Source organism: Lepeophtheirus salmonis, unplaced genomic scaffold (assembly GCF_016086655.4).
Source record: "Lepeophtheirus salmonis unplaced genomic scaffold, UVic_Lsal_1.4 unplaced_contig_15771_pilon, whole genome shotgun sequence".
In the NCBI taxonomy this organism is placed as follows: domain Eukaryota; kingdom Metazoa; phylum Arthropoda; class Copepoda; order Siphonostomatoida; family Caligidae; genus Lepeophtheirus; species Lepeophtheirus salmonis.
In genome coordinates, this window is record NW_027291605.1 from 30,001 (window position 1) to 40,165 (window position 10,165).

The following is a 10,165-nucleotide window of genomic DNA, read 5'->3' on the forward strand; positions in this document are numbered from 1 at the left end:
AAATAATCAATGAAGAACCTTGCTGTTTTTTGAATTTTTCATTTAATAAAAATGAAAACTCGTTAATGATCCTTCCGCAGGTTCACCTACGGAAACCTTGTTACGACTTTTACTTCCTCTAAACGCTCAAGTTTGGGAGTCTTCTCGAACAACACTGAGAGGTTGCCCTCCAGAGGTTCGATCCAAATACCTCACTAAAACGTTCAATCGGTAGTAGCGACGGGCGGTGTGTACAAAGGGCAGGGACGTAATCAACGTAAGCTTATGACTTACGCTTACTGGGAATTCCTGGTTCACGGGGAATAATTGCAAGCCCCGATCCCTACCACGAAGGGGGTTCAACGGGTTACCCGAACCTCTCGGCCAGGGAAAACACGCTGATCCCTTCAGTGTAGCGCGCGTGCAGCCCAGAACATCTAAGGGCATCACAGACCTGTTATTGCTCAATCTCGTGTGGCTAGACGCCACCAGTCCCTCTAAGAAGAAAAGTTAACGCAAAAAAAATGACGTTAACTCTATTTAGCAGGACAGAGTCTCGTTCGTTATCGGAATTAACCAGACAAATCACTCCACCAACTAAGAACGGCCATGCACCACCACCCACCGAATCGAGAAAGAGCTCTCAATCTGTCAATCCTTCCAGTGTCCGGGCCTGGTGAGATTTCCCGTGTTGAGTCAAATTAAGCCGCAGGCTCCACTCCTGGTGGTGCCCTTCCGTCAATTCCTTTAAGTTTCAGCTTTGCAACCATACTTCCCCCGGAACCCAAAAGCTTTGGTTTCCCGGAAGCTTCCCGCAGAGTCGTAAAAATAAACAACTGCGGATCGCTAGCTGGCATCGTTTATGGTTAGAACTAGGGCGGTATCTGATCGCCTTCGAACCTCTAACTTTCGTTCTTGATTAATGAAAACATTCTTGGCAAATGCTTTCGCAGTAGTTAGTCTTCAGACGGTCCAAGAATTTCACCTCTGTCGTCTGAATACTAATGCCCCCGACTGTCCCTATTAATCATTAAGTCGATTTCCGAAAACCAACAAAATAGAAACGACTTCCTATTTCATTATTCCATGCACTAATATTCAAGCTTTTAAAAGCCTGCTTTGAGCACTCTAATTTTTTCAAAGTAAACCCGACAGTATCCCGAGACACCCTTTGAAAGGCACCATCGAAACCTCTGTCGAAAAACGCGAGACAAGACAGCAGTTACATCAAACAAGATGAACCCCTCCTTACTCACCGAAATCCAACTACGAGCTTTTTGACCGCAACAACTTTAATATACGCTATTGGAGCTGGAATTACCGCGGCTGCTGGCACCAGACTTGCCCTCCAATTGTTCCTCGTTAAAGGATTTAAAGTGTACTCATTCCGATAACCGGGCCTCGGATGAGTCCGGCTTCGTTATTTTTCGTCACTACCTCGGTCTTCGACCATTGGGTAATTTGCGTGCCTGCTGCCTCCCTTAGAAGTGGTAGCCGTTTCTCAGGCTCCCTCTCCGGAATCGAACCCTGATTCCCCGTTACCCGTCAAAACCACTGTGGGCGTCTATGCCACAGTCGACAGTTGATAGGGCACACCTTAGAAGGATACGTCGCCGGCTAAAGCCATGCGATCTGCAAATGTTATTCAGAGTCACCAAGTTTTTAAATTGGTTTTGATCTAATAAAAGCATCCCTCACGTAAGTTCGGGATTTTTTCGCATGTATTAGCTCCAGAATTACCGCAGTTATCCAAGTAACTGAGAATATCCAGTATATTAGGTGTGATTTAATGAGCCATTCGCGGTTTCACCTTAATTAGGCTTGTACTTAGACATGCATGGCTTAATCTTTGAGACAAGCATATGACTACTGGCAGGATCAACCAGGTAACTTTTCTTTTTAGAAAAATCAATTTCATATCAAATACGAATATTTCATACTACATTGACCGTTCAGATTCTATTCATTCCCCCCATATGATAACATACAAAGGAAACAAAAATAAACCCTATTCAAAAAGACAAAGTTTAAAAAACATCAAGACTTTTAAATGTCCGTCAAATGATTCAGATTTCTCTTTCAGCATTTTTTAAAAACATTCTTTATCGAGATATTATTTCACTTCGTTAGATAACAAAGCCTTCAAACTTATTTTTTAACAACCATTGGAGCTAAATAGCCTAAAATATTAGACTCCACTCCTCGTGAAATGGACGTAAAAAAAACAAGTAAAACATGAGAGAGTATTTTGAAGGGAAAAAGAGATTTCAAAACAGGTTAAGAAGACAACGTTAAAACATTGAATACCCCCCATCTTTATGTCCTCCTTTATCACTTCTTCTCTCACATATAACCTACCTTTTCTTCTTAAATATTCTTTTTCTTTTTATAGAATATATAAACCAGTATTTAATATGTTTGAGAAAATAAAGGCAGGCCCACAAGAGCGCGCCTAAATTTAAAATAGAAAATGAGAAAAAAAAAGGGAGAAATGTATGAAAAAAAGGAATAAATATTTATATTTTATAGAAAAAACTATAATAATACTATTTATTAAATACTTAATAATCTAATATTAATTAATTAATGTACAAAAATTATTATATATATTATAAAAAATTAATATTTTAATATCTTCATCAAATTTATTTCTTTCAAATCCTTTTATTTAATAAATAATCAAAACAATAATTTAAATTAAATTAAGATCATTATAATATATTAAGAGAATTAATTTATATCAACAATATTATCCAAAAAATAACAACAACAAAACAAAAAGATATAGTACAAAAAACCAAAATAACTTGCATATGTATGGAAATATTACTATACCTCATAGAACATATGAAAGTGAGTAAAAGAAGTGATACACAAAAAAATACCATTGATCCCAATGGTTTTAAATCGTCCCATACAAAGTAATACAGTTTTGAAATTTCCAGAATTACTGCAAATTCTAAATTTTCTGTCATATGGTTACATAATGCAAAGTTACTTTAAATGAATAAAACTACTTCTAAAAGTTGTTGATTTAAGGTAATTATTATTACTGAAATGTGTCTCTAAACCAATTTGTACAAGACGAAAGAACTTATTCTAGACCAAAAGTTACAAATCACTTATAAGTGAGATGTCACAACTAATGATTACAAGCTAAATACAAATTATTTAATATTTATGTAAATTAAACAAGATAAAATAAACTTTCACTAATCTGCAACCACAATTTAATTATTTACAATAAATAATAATGTCACGTTAAATTTAATAATTAAATAGCTAAACAAGAATAACCTTGTAGTATGTCCGAGTTGTTATACATACATAATTTTAAGCAAGTCAATTTCGTTATATCAAAACAATTTAAAATAGATTTATAATACAAATAGATAATATAAAAATTAAAATATTATCTTCTAGGTCAAGGCTAATTCGGGGTAAGAATAATAAAATGAACTCTTTATTTTCAAATTTCGACGAAGACTTTCAAACTCAGTAATTAAGATGTTTTTAAAGACGATTTATTTAGATGAAAAGGTTTTATTAAATTAAGTGGGAGATTATGGGTTTGTTTTCTGAGAATGAATAACTCCCATTATACTTCTACTATCAGGAGGGAAACTATGTTCAAATTAAAAATATGATCATATTTATTCTAAATAAATGTGGAATTTATTTAGAGATACCTTAAAAAAATTGAATATTATTTTATAACAGATCGTTTTTAAATATAAACCTTTTCATTCTAATATTTCAAATTAATATTAAATATGCACACAAAAAAAATAAACTAATAATAACCAATATAAAAGTAGAAAAAGAAACACGTGGGAGAAAAAAAAAGAAAGAAATATTTTCATTGGCTATTATTAAATTCCTTTTAATATACTTTATTTTCATTGGCTATTAATAATTCCTTTTCATATACTTTATTTTCATTGGCTGACAAATAATCAGCTACATCTTCATGCTCAATGAGGAAAATCCAGTGTTGAATGGCCATGTTAAAAAATAAGAAACCGAAAATCAAGATGGTAACCATGACAGTGCTATTGAAGAATGTTTTGGAGGAGAGATAGAATATTGCCCATCTGCTACAATCACGTGTGAAAAATACATGGTCCATTATTAAAGGTTCGTATGGCAAAATGACACATGAATATTATAGAAATAATATATATATTTTAATAAATATTGAATTAAGTTATTTTTACAACAAATAGCACAGGTGATATATGTGTTTCAATAAAAATTATAACATTTTGTATATTTTATTTATAATTGTTTAAATACTTACCATCATAAATTTCATTAAATAAGTGAATATTGACTTTGATCACAGCTTCAATCTCCGATCAATAATTTCATGTTGATTCAATTCATTATGGACTGTTCAAACTATCTCAAAATATATCTTAATAAGTCTCCTATGAGTTGTGATGAATCTGAAATACAATATATAAATAAATGTCATTTCATATTTAAATAAGATATTAAAGCCATACCCATAGGCATGATAATATAAGTATGCTTCACAATTTGGTACATAGTTTGATCAGTACGTTCTCCCTGATTACTTAGAGGGAATTCAATTTATAATAGCATTCATATAACACTATTTCCAAAGGAAATCTTCAAAATTCGATAAACAAATCAAGCCAATATTAAAGCATATCTGAAATAAAAATAAAAAAAACATTGTATATTAAAATAAATGTCATAAATGGAATATTCATATCTCATGAGTTTGAATTTACTCCAACTACTATTTACAAGACCCTTTCCAAATAGACCTTTCTTTCCCTTCTTAATAATTATTTACCTTTCATAAATTTATATTTCTTTGACAGACCTTTAATCCACTTGATTGATTGTGTTTAGATATCATATATAAATCTTTTTGTAGATTATTCTCATGTAGTTAGGAGAAAGTTCCAAGTCCAAAAAGAGTCCTAAGTCTTTGGTGGTTAGTTTCAAGTCTTCATTTATAAATCAAACACTTTCAATATCCGAATTTATTTCTAGCTCATTTCAAGTCTTATACATAAGTTATAGTTTTTTTTTAGCTTCTCCATCACTTTTTATTCATACATTACTTTGGCTTACAAAATATATCACTGATTTGATTAATTTTTTTAACTTAAAGACCTCAGAACTCATAGTTGGATTGAGTTAAGAATCCAATGTTTCCTTTCTGAGTAGGCCTATTACCAAATAGGTCACGTATTAAATTTGAGTCAAATCTACTTCCTTTTAGTTCTTTTTAGTATAATGACCAATATATATTTATAAAAATATCAGTTCTTGATTTTTTGACAAAGAATTGGAAAAATCTTGTTAACATATCACTGTACTAAATAAATTATAAGCTTATAGGGAACAATGCAAGAATGGGCTCATAATTTGAAATAATTTCGGGCTTTTTCTTTTATAAAGAAAGATTGATACAGACATTTATAATGTTTACTCTGTATCTGCTATCCAAACAAAATGTCTTGTTATATATAAAAAAAAACATTTTCATATTACATTTTCCAAATAGTAAGTAGGTATATAATTATATCTTAAGCATTAATATATATAATTCTATATTAAAACAGAACTTGAAACAATACCTTAATCTTCAGAAGAAACAAAACAAATACAAAGTGGACAGAAATACGTATTAGGCATCATAAATAAATGAAGAGAAATGTCTCTAATAATGATAGGCATCAAGGAAGGAATGATATAGAATCTTGATGAGTGTATTCACTGCAGGGATGGCTCCAACGTTGCTTGAGTTAAAAATAAAGATAGTCAGTTAACAGGAAGCCTTGCTCTTGTGATTCATAGAGAGATGTCGAACTTTAAACTTATGATTGGCATAAGACAGGATAATAACTACATTCATGGTTTTTTCATTAACATGGTACACCTACAACTATGTAAGGAATAAAAAAATGAATGATAATAAATCAATAATATAATAAATGATCAATACCGGTCGAGTATGTAAGATAAAATCCTTCTCCAGTCGATCATCAATACCTCTTTTAAAAAAGCTATTTCAGAGTGAGTCTGTAACCAAACGTCTTGTCCATGACCATCTTCAACACTTTCTTCCTAAAATCTTCATGTAAGAATGTTCCCAGAAATGACTTCAGTGTGTGGTTTCGGGACATTTAATATAAAGGGAGAACGGATGGATTTGAAACGTATCCTCTTTCAGTTGAAGTAGGGGAAGCATATCCTCACCGATAAATAGCTTTGAATACATGATCAGTGCCCCGTATCAAATGTAATGAGTAAATTAATATTCCACAAGGAATCCTGGATGAAGTAAATAGGTTGAAGAATAATAAACAATAGCTAGATAAATAAATACTCATTTGGTAGTTTGGCATAGTAAGGCAGAAGTACATTAAAATCTTTAATTTAGCTTGAGAAATAGATATCAACGTCAGCTAAAGGAAAGCAGATGATTGATCTACTTTATATTACGTCATCATATTTGAATATAATTCTAATTATTTCCACAGTTGGGAGTAGTACTATCCAATCATAAATGTATTAGCCTGTTACCTAAAATATTAGGAATAGTCTATTTACTGACGTCATAAATTAGATAATAACTAATGATAGACGACATTTTGGGGGCTCATAATTAATATTTTTACTACAATTAACCTATTTACAATAAATATTTTGATGACACTTCATTAAAAGCCTTTATAAACCAAAATATACTATACTACTCCATTCAATATATTATTTATCAATTATGAAATACTATACTAATCCTCATTAATTTTATGGACTTTAGATATTATAATCTACAAAACCTACCTACTTTATAAGGTTTAGTGATTTAAAATACATATGGCTTGCATGACGTTGTAACATGAATTACTAACACAAAAATTTACATCGTATTTCCCTGTCAGCTGTCGATGACTCCTTTTCTTTTCCTCTCATCAGCATTCTGAATGTTGATTAGTTGATTTAGATATTGTTCAAACTATTATTGGATAATAGTTTCTTAGTCAGGAAAAATCAGCTTACTACCAACTTATTTTGGGCCTTTTATCTGTTTATTTTCGTAATAAAGGTGGCGTGATACAATATTAATTATATAATTTGTATGTATATGTATAAAATCTTTTAAAAACAACAATAAACATACTTGAGAAAATATACTTGTTCCAATTTATATAGGCCTATTCATTTATGATTCCAGTGACCACTACAGTGTAATAATGATGAAATGAAACAAATATTGTTGTTTTCACATGAAATATCGTCCAACAATATGTAATTAAAACATTAATATATTTAATTATACTCGTGAATTAGACGTGTCTTAATGTATTATATATCATAATAGCAATGACTACCTTATTATACATAGGACAACAACGTACAATACATATTAACAAGAAGGGAAGAAACAAAATGTGTGAGGGTACACAAAAGTGAATTATATTATAGTTTAGAAATATATTTAATTATTAAAAAGTATAAGAACTATAATTGAATGCAATACAAATAATAAAATAAACGTCATCAAACTCCAGCTTCATCCAAATTCTATAACCTACGTAGTAATTCAAAGCATAAATACAATATTAATATAAAATACAAGGTATAATAGTTACTTAATTCAACTTGATTTCATATTTCTTGTAACAAGACATTCCATTTGAAATTTAAATTATAAATAGAGTATATAATTCACAGTAATATAGTACATTGCATTTAAGGGCAAAAACCATTATTATAATAGCAACATCTTCTTCTGAACTCTCATGAGAGTTCTAATTACTATTTTATAATACAGTCAATATTCTTTGACCAAATATAAGACTTCAATAAAACAACATCTATAATGTAGAAGATTTATTTCAATAATTTATTCAACCTGAATACAGAAATAAAATGCACATTTGCTTGATACAATATCTTTAGATTTAGACACATACAATGAGTAGTATTAATAGTAGTATTTCTTTGAAAAAGAGGCCTTTATGAATGCCTTAGAGCCTTTGGAAAGATGGAGGTAGTCAACAAGGGTACATAGAAGGATGTAAGCAAATAAAAACAGACAGGTTTCTTTCCAAAATAATACAAAAAAACACAAAGAGCAGTACTGTTATTTATAATAGTGACGTCTGTGTTGGTTCAGCAAAATTCAAAATAAATGGAGAACAGATGAGCCTCCAGCGTGTCCTCTTTCAGTGGAAGTATGGGAGGCCTATCCGCATCTATGGAAAGCTTTGAATACAATATCAGTAATCAAGGTCAGCTGTAAATGAGCAAATCAATAGTACACAAGGGATTCCAGAGTCCATAGGCGGAAGAGTATTTAGTCTTTTAAAAAGAAAGCTTTGTCAATTCCTTGATGCTCTCACACATTAGCAGAGGGACGATAACTTTTACCTATATAATTAAAAAATTTCTAAGCTATTAATTCAATAAATTAAAAAGTAATCACTAATCATATAATTTCTGTATGAAGAAATACTTACGTTAGTATCTAAGTCCTAATGATCCCAGATAAGTAGAAGGCATTATGCACACTGAGGTAAATCAGATATAACTCCTAGTTATCATGCTCCCAAAACACGTTTATTAGAATTATTTATTAATTATGAAATGAAATGCAATACTAACAATAACATATATTATTATCAACAATCTTCCTTAATTATATGGACTTTAGGTGTTATAATCAACAAAATCTACCTACTTCATACGGTTTAGTGATTTAAAATACATATGGCTTGCATGACGTTGTAACATGAATTATTAACACAAAAATTTACATTGTATTCCCATGTCAGCTGTCGATGACTCCTTTTCTTTTCCTATAATCAGGGTTCTGAATGTTGATTAGTTGATTTAGATATTTTACAAAAATATTATTGGATAATAGTTTCTTAGTCGGGAAGAATTGGCTAACTACCAACTTATTTTGGGCCTTTTTTTCTCTTTCTATTCAAAGGAAAGGTGGTGCGATATAATAAAACTAACAACGTGGTACACTTACATACAGTTATAATTTATTTATTAGCTATTTGTTTTATGACATTTATTAAGACAATATTCAAAGAATGGAAGATCTTGCAAAAAAAAAAAAAAAAAATTAATACTGCCACCATACTTTTTCTAGTACAAAAGCAAAGCAAAAAGGCAGACTTTATCTTATCAATATGAGAATTCCTTGAAATGGGTACCCCATAACTTTCTTTAAGCCTTGATTTATCATTGATTGCTTGGTAAAACATAGTATTTATGTTATATAATTTTTAAATTTTTTATTAGTTTCATGTACTAATAGCTCTTATTTTTCTATAACGTGGAGAATAATTAAGATATGGCCAAATTGAAAAAAAATAGCTTAAGTTTTGATTTAGAAGACAAGTCGATAGTATTGTGATATGATCGTTAAATTATTCAAAATAGTCCTTATCAAGTTCGAAGAGATACATTTTTATAAAAGAAATCAATCGTGGAAGACTAGTATCGACTTCATATTCATAAATTTTCATTTTGTCTTTTGGCTACTAATTTGGGATGAATTATTATTAAATGGTCTCAACTCTTGAATGTCATTTTTTTAGAAACTTCTAACATGAGAAAAATGACAAAAAATAGGTGTTTGTACTTAATAGTGTTTTATTAATTACTTAAATATATAATCATGTCATTCTTTTATTTTCAATTATAGTTTAGAAAAAATATATGATAATAATAAGACTGAAGATTAATTCCTCTTAGGCTTCCACTAATTATTTATTCTTAAGAATATCCCATTGAATTTATACAGAACCCATTAGTTATATCAAGGAATGAAGTAGGATCTTGATGATGGAGGGATGGCTTTCATAGTTGCTTGATTTAATGATATAGATATGCAGTTAAAAAAATGCAAATAAAGTAGAGGAAAATGAGATAATTACAAGAAAAGATCAAGTAGTGAGAGAAAAATCCTACTATATCAGACCTCAGGATGATATGAGTCCGTCACAGCCTTCTCAATGACCATTTTCAACACTTTATTCCTTCTTCAAAAATAATGAATTATTATGTAAGTAACTAATACTGGAAATAATTAATGAAAATATAAAACTTAAAAAGTCTGAATAATCGTCTATATTTTCAAAGTGGCATTTCCATTCCATTTTTTTTTTTATTAGACTTC

At 30.3% G+C, this 10,165-nt stretch overlaps 2 long non-coding RNA genes and 1 other non-coding gene across 5 annotated transcripts; 1 reads left to right on the top strand and 2 right to left on the bottom strand.

Moving 5' to 3' along the window:
- Window positions 1–63: 63 nt before the first annotated feature.
- Window positions 64–1,868, bottom strand: LOC121131050 (small subunit ribosomal RNA). The gene has a single exon (XR_005868931.1). It is a non-coding gene; the product is annotated as a small subunit ribosomal RNA (ribosomal RNA).
- Window positions 1,869–3,005: 1,137 nt separating this feature from the next.
- LOC121131041 (uncharacterized) lies at window positions 3,006–6,337 on the bottom strand. 3 transcript variants are annotated; one of them, XR_005868921.2, is made up of 5 exons: window positions 5,966–6,337; window positions 4,835–5,905; window positions 4,488–4,657; window positions 4,280–4,427; window positions 3,006–4,076 (listed from the first exon to the last, which is right to left on the bottom strand). It is a non-coding gene; the product is annotated as an uncharacterized lncRNA (long non-coding RNA). The 3 variants fall into 3 exon arrangements; XR_005868920.2 differs by having other exon boundaries at window positions 4,805–5,905; XR_005868919.2 differs by having other exon boundaries at window positions 5,598–5,905; window positions 5,966–6,322.
- Window positions 5,839–9,731, top strand: LOC121131044 (uncharacterized). Its single transcript, XR_005868924.2, has 3 exons — window positions 5,839–5,976; window positions 6,027–9,239; window positions 9,326–9,731. It is a non-coding gene; the product is annotated as an uncharacterized lncRNA (long non-coding RNA).
- Window positions 9,732–10,165: the final 434 nt, after the last annotated feature.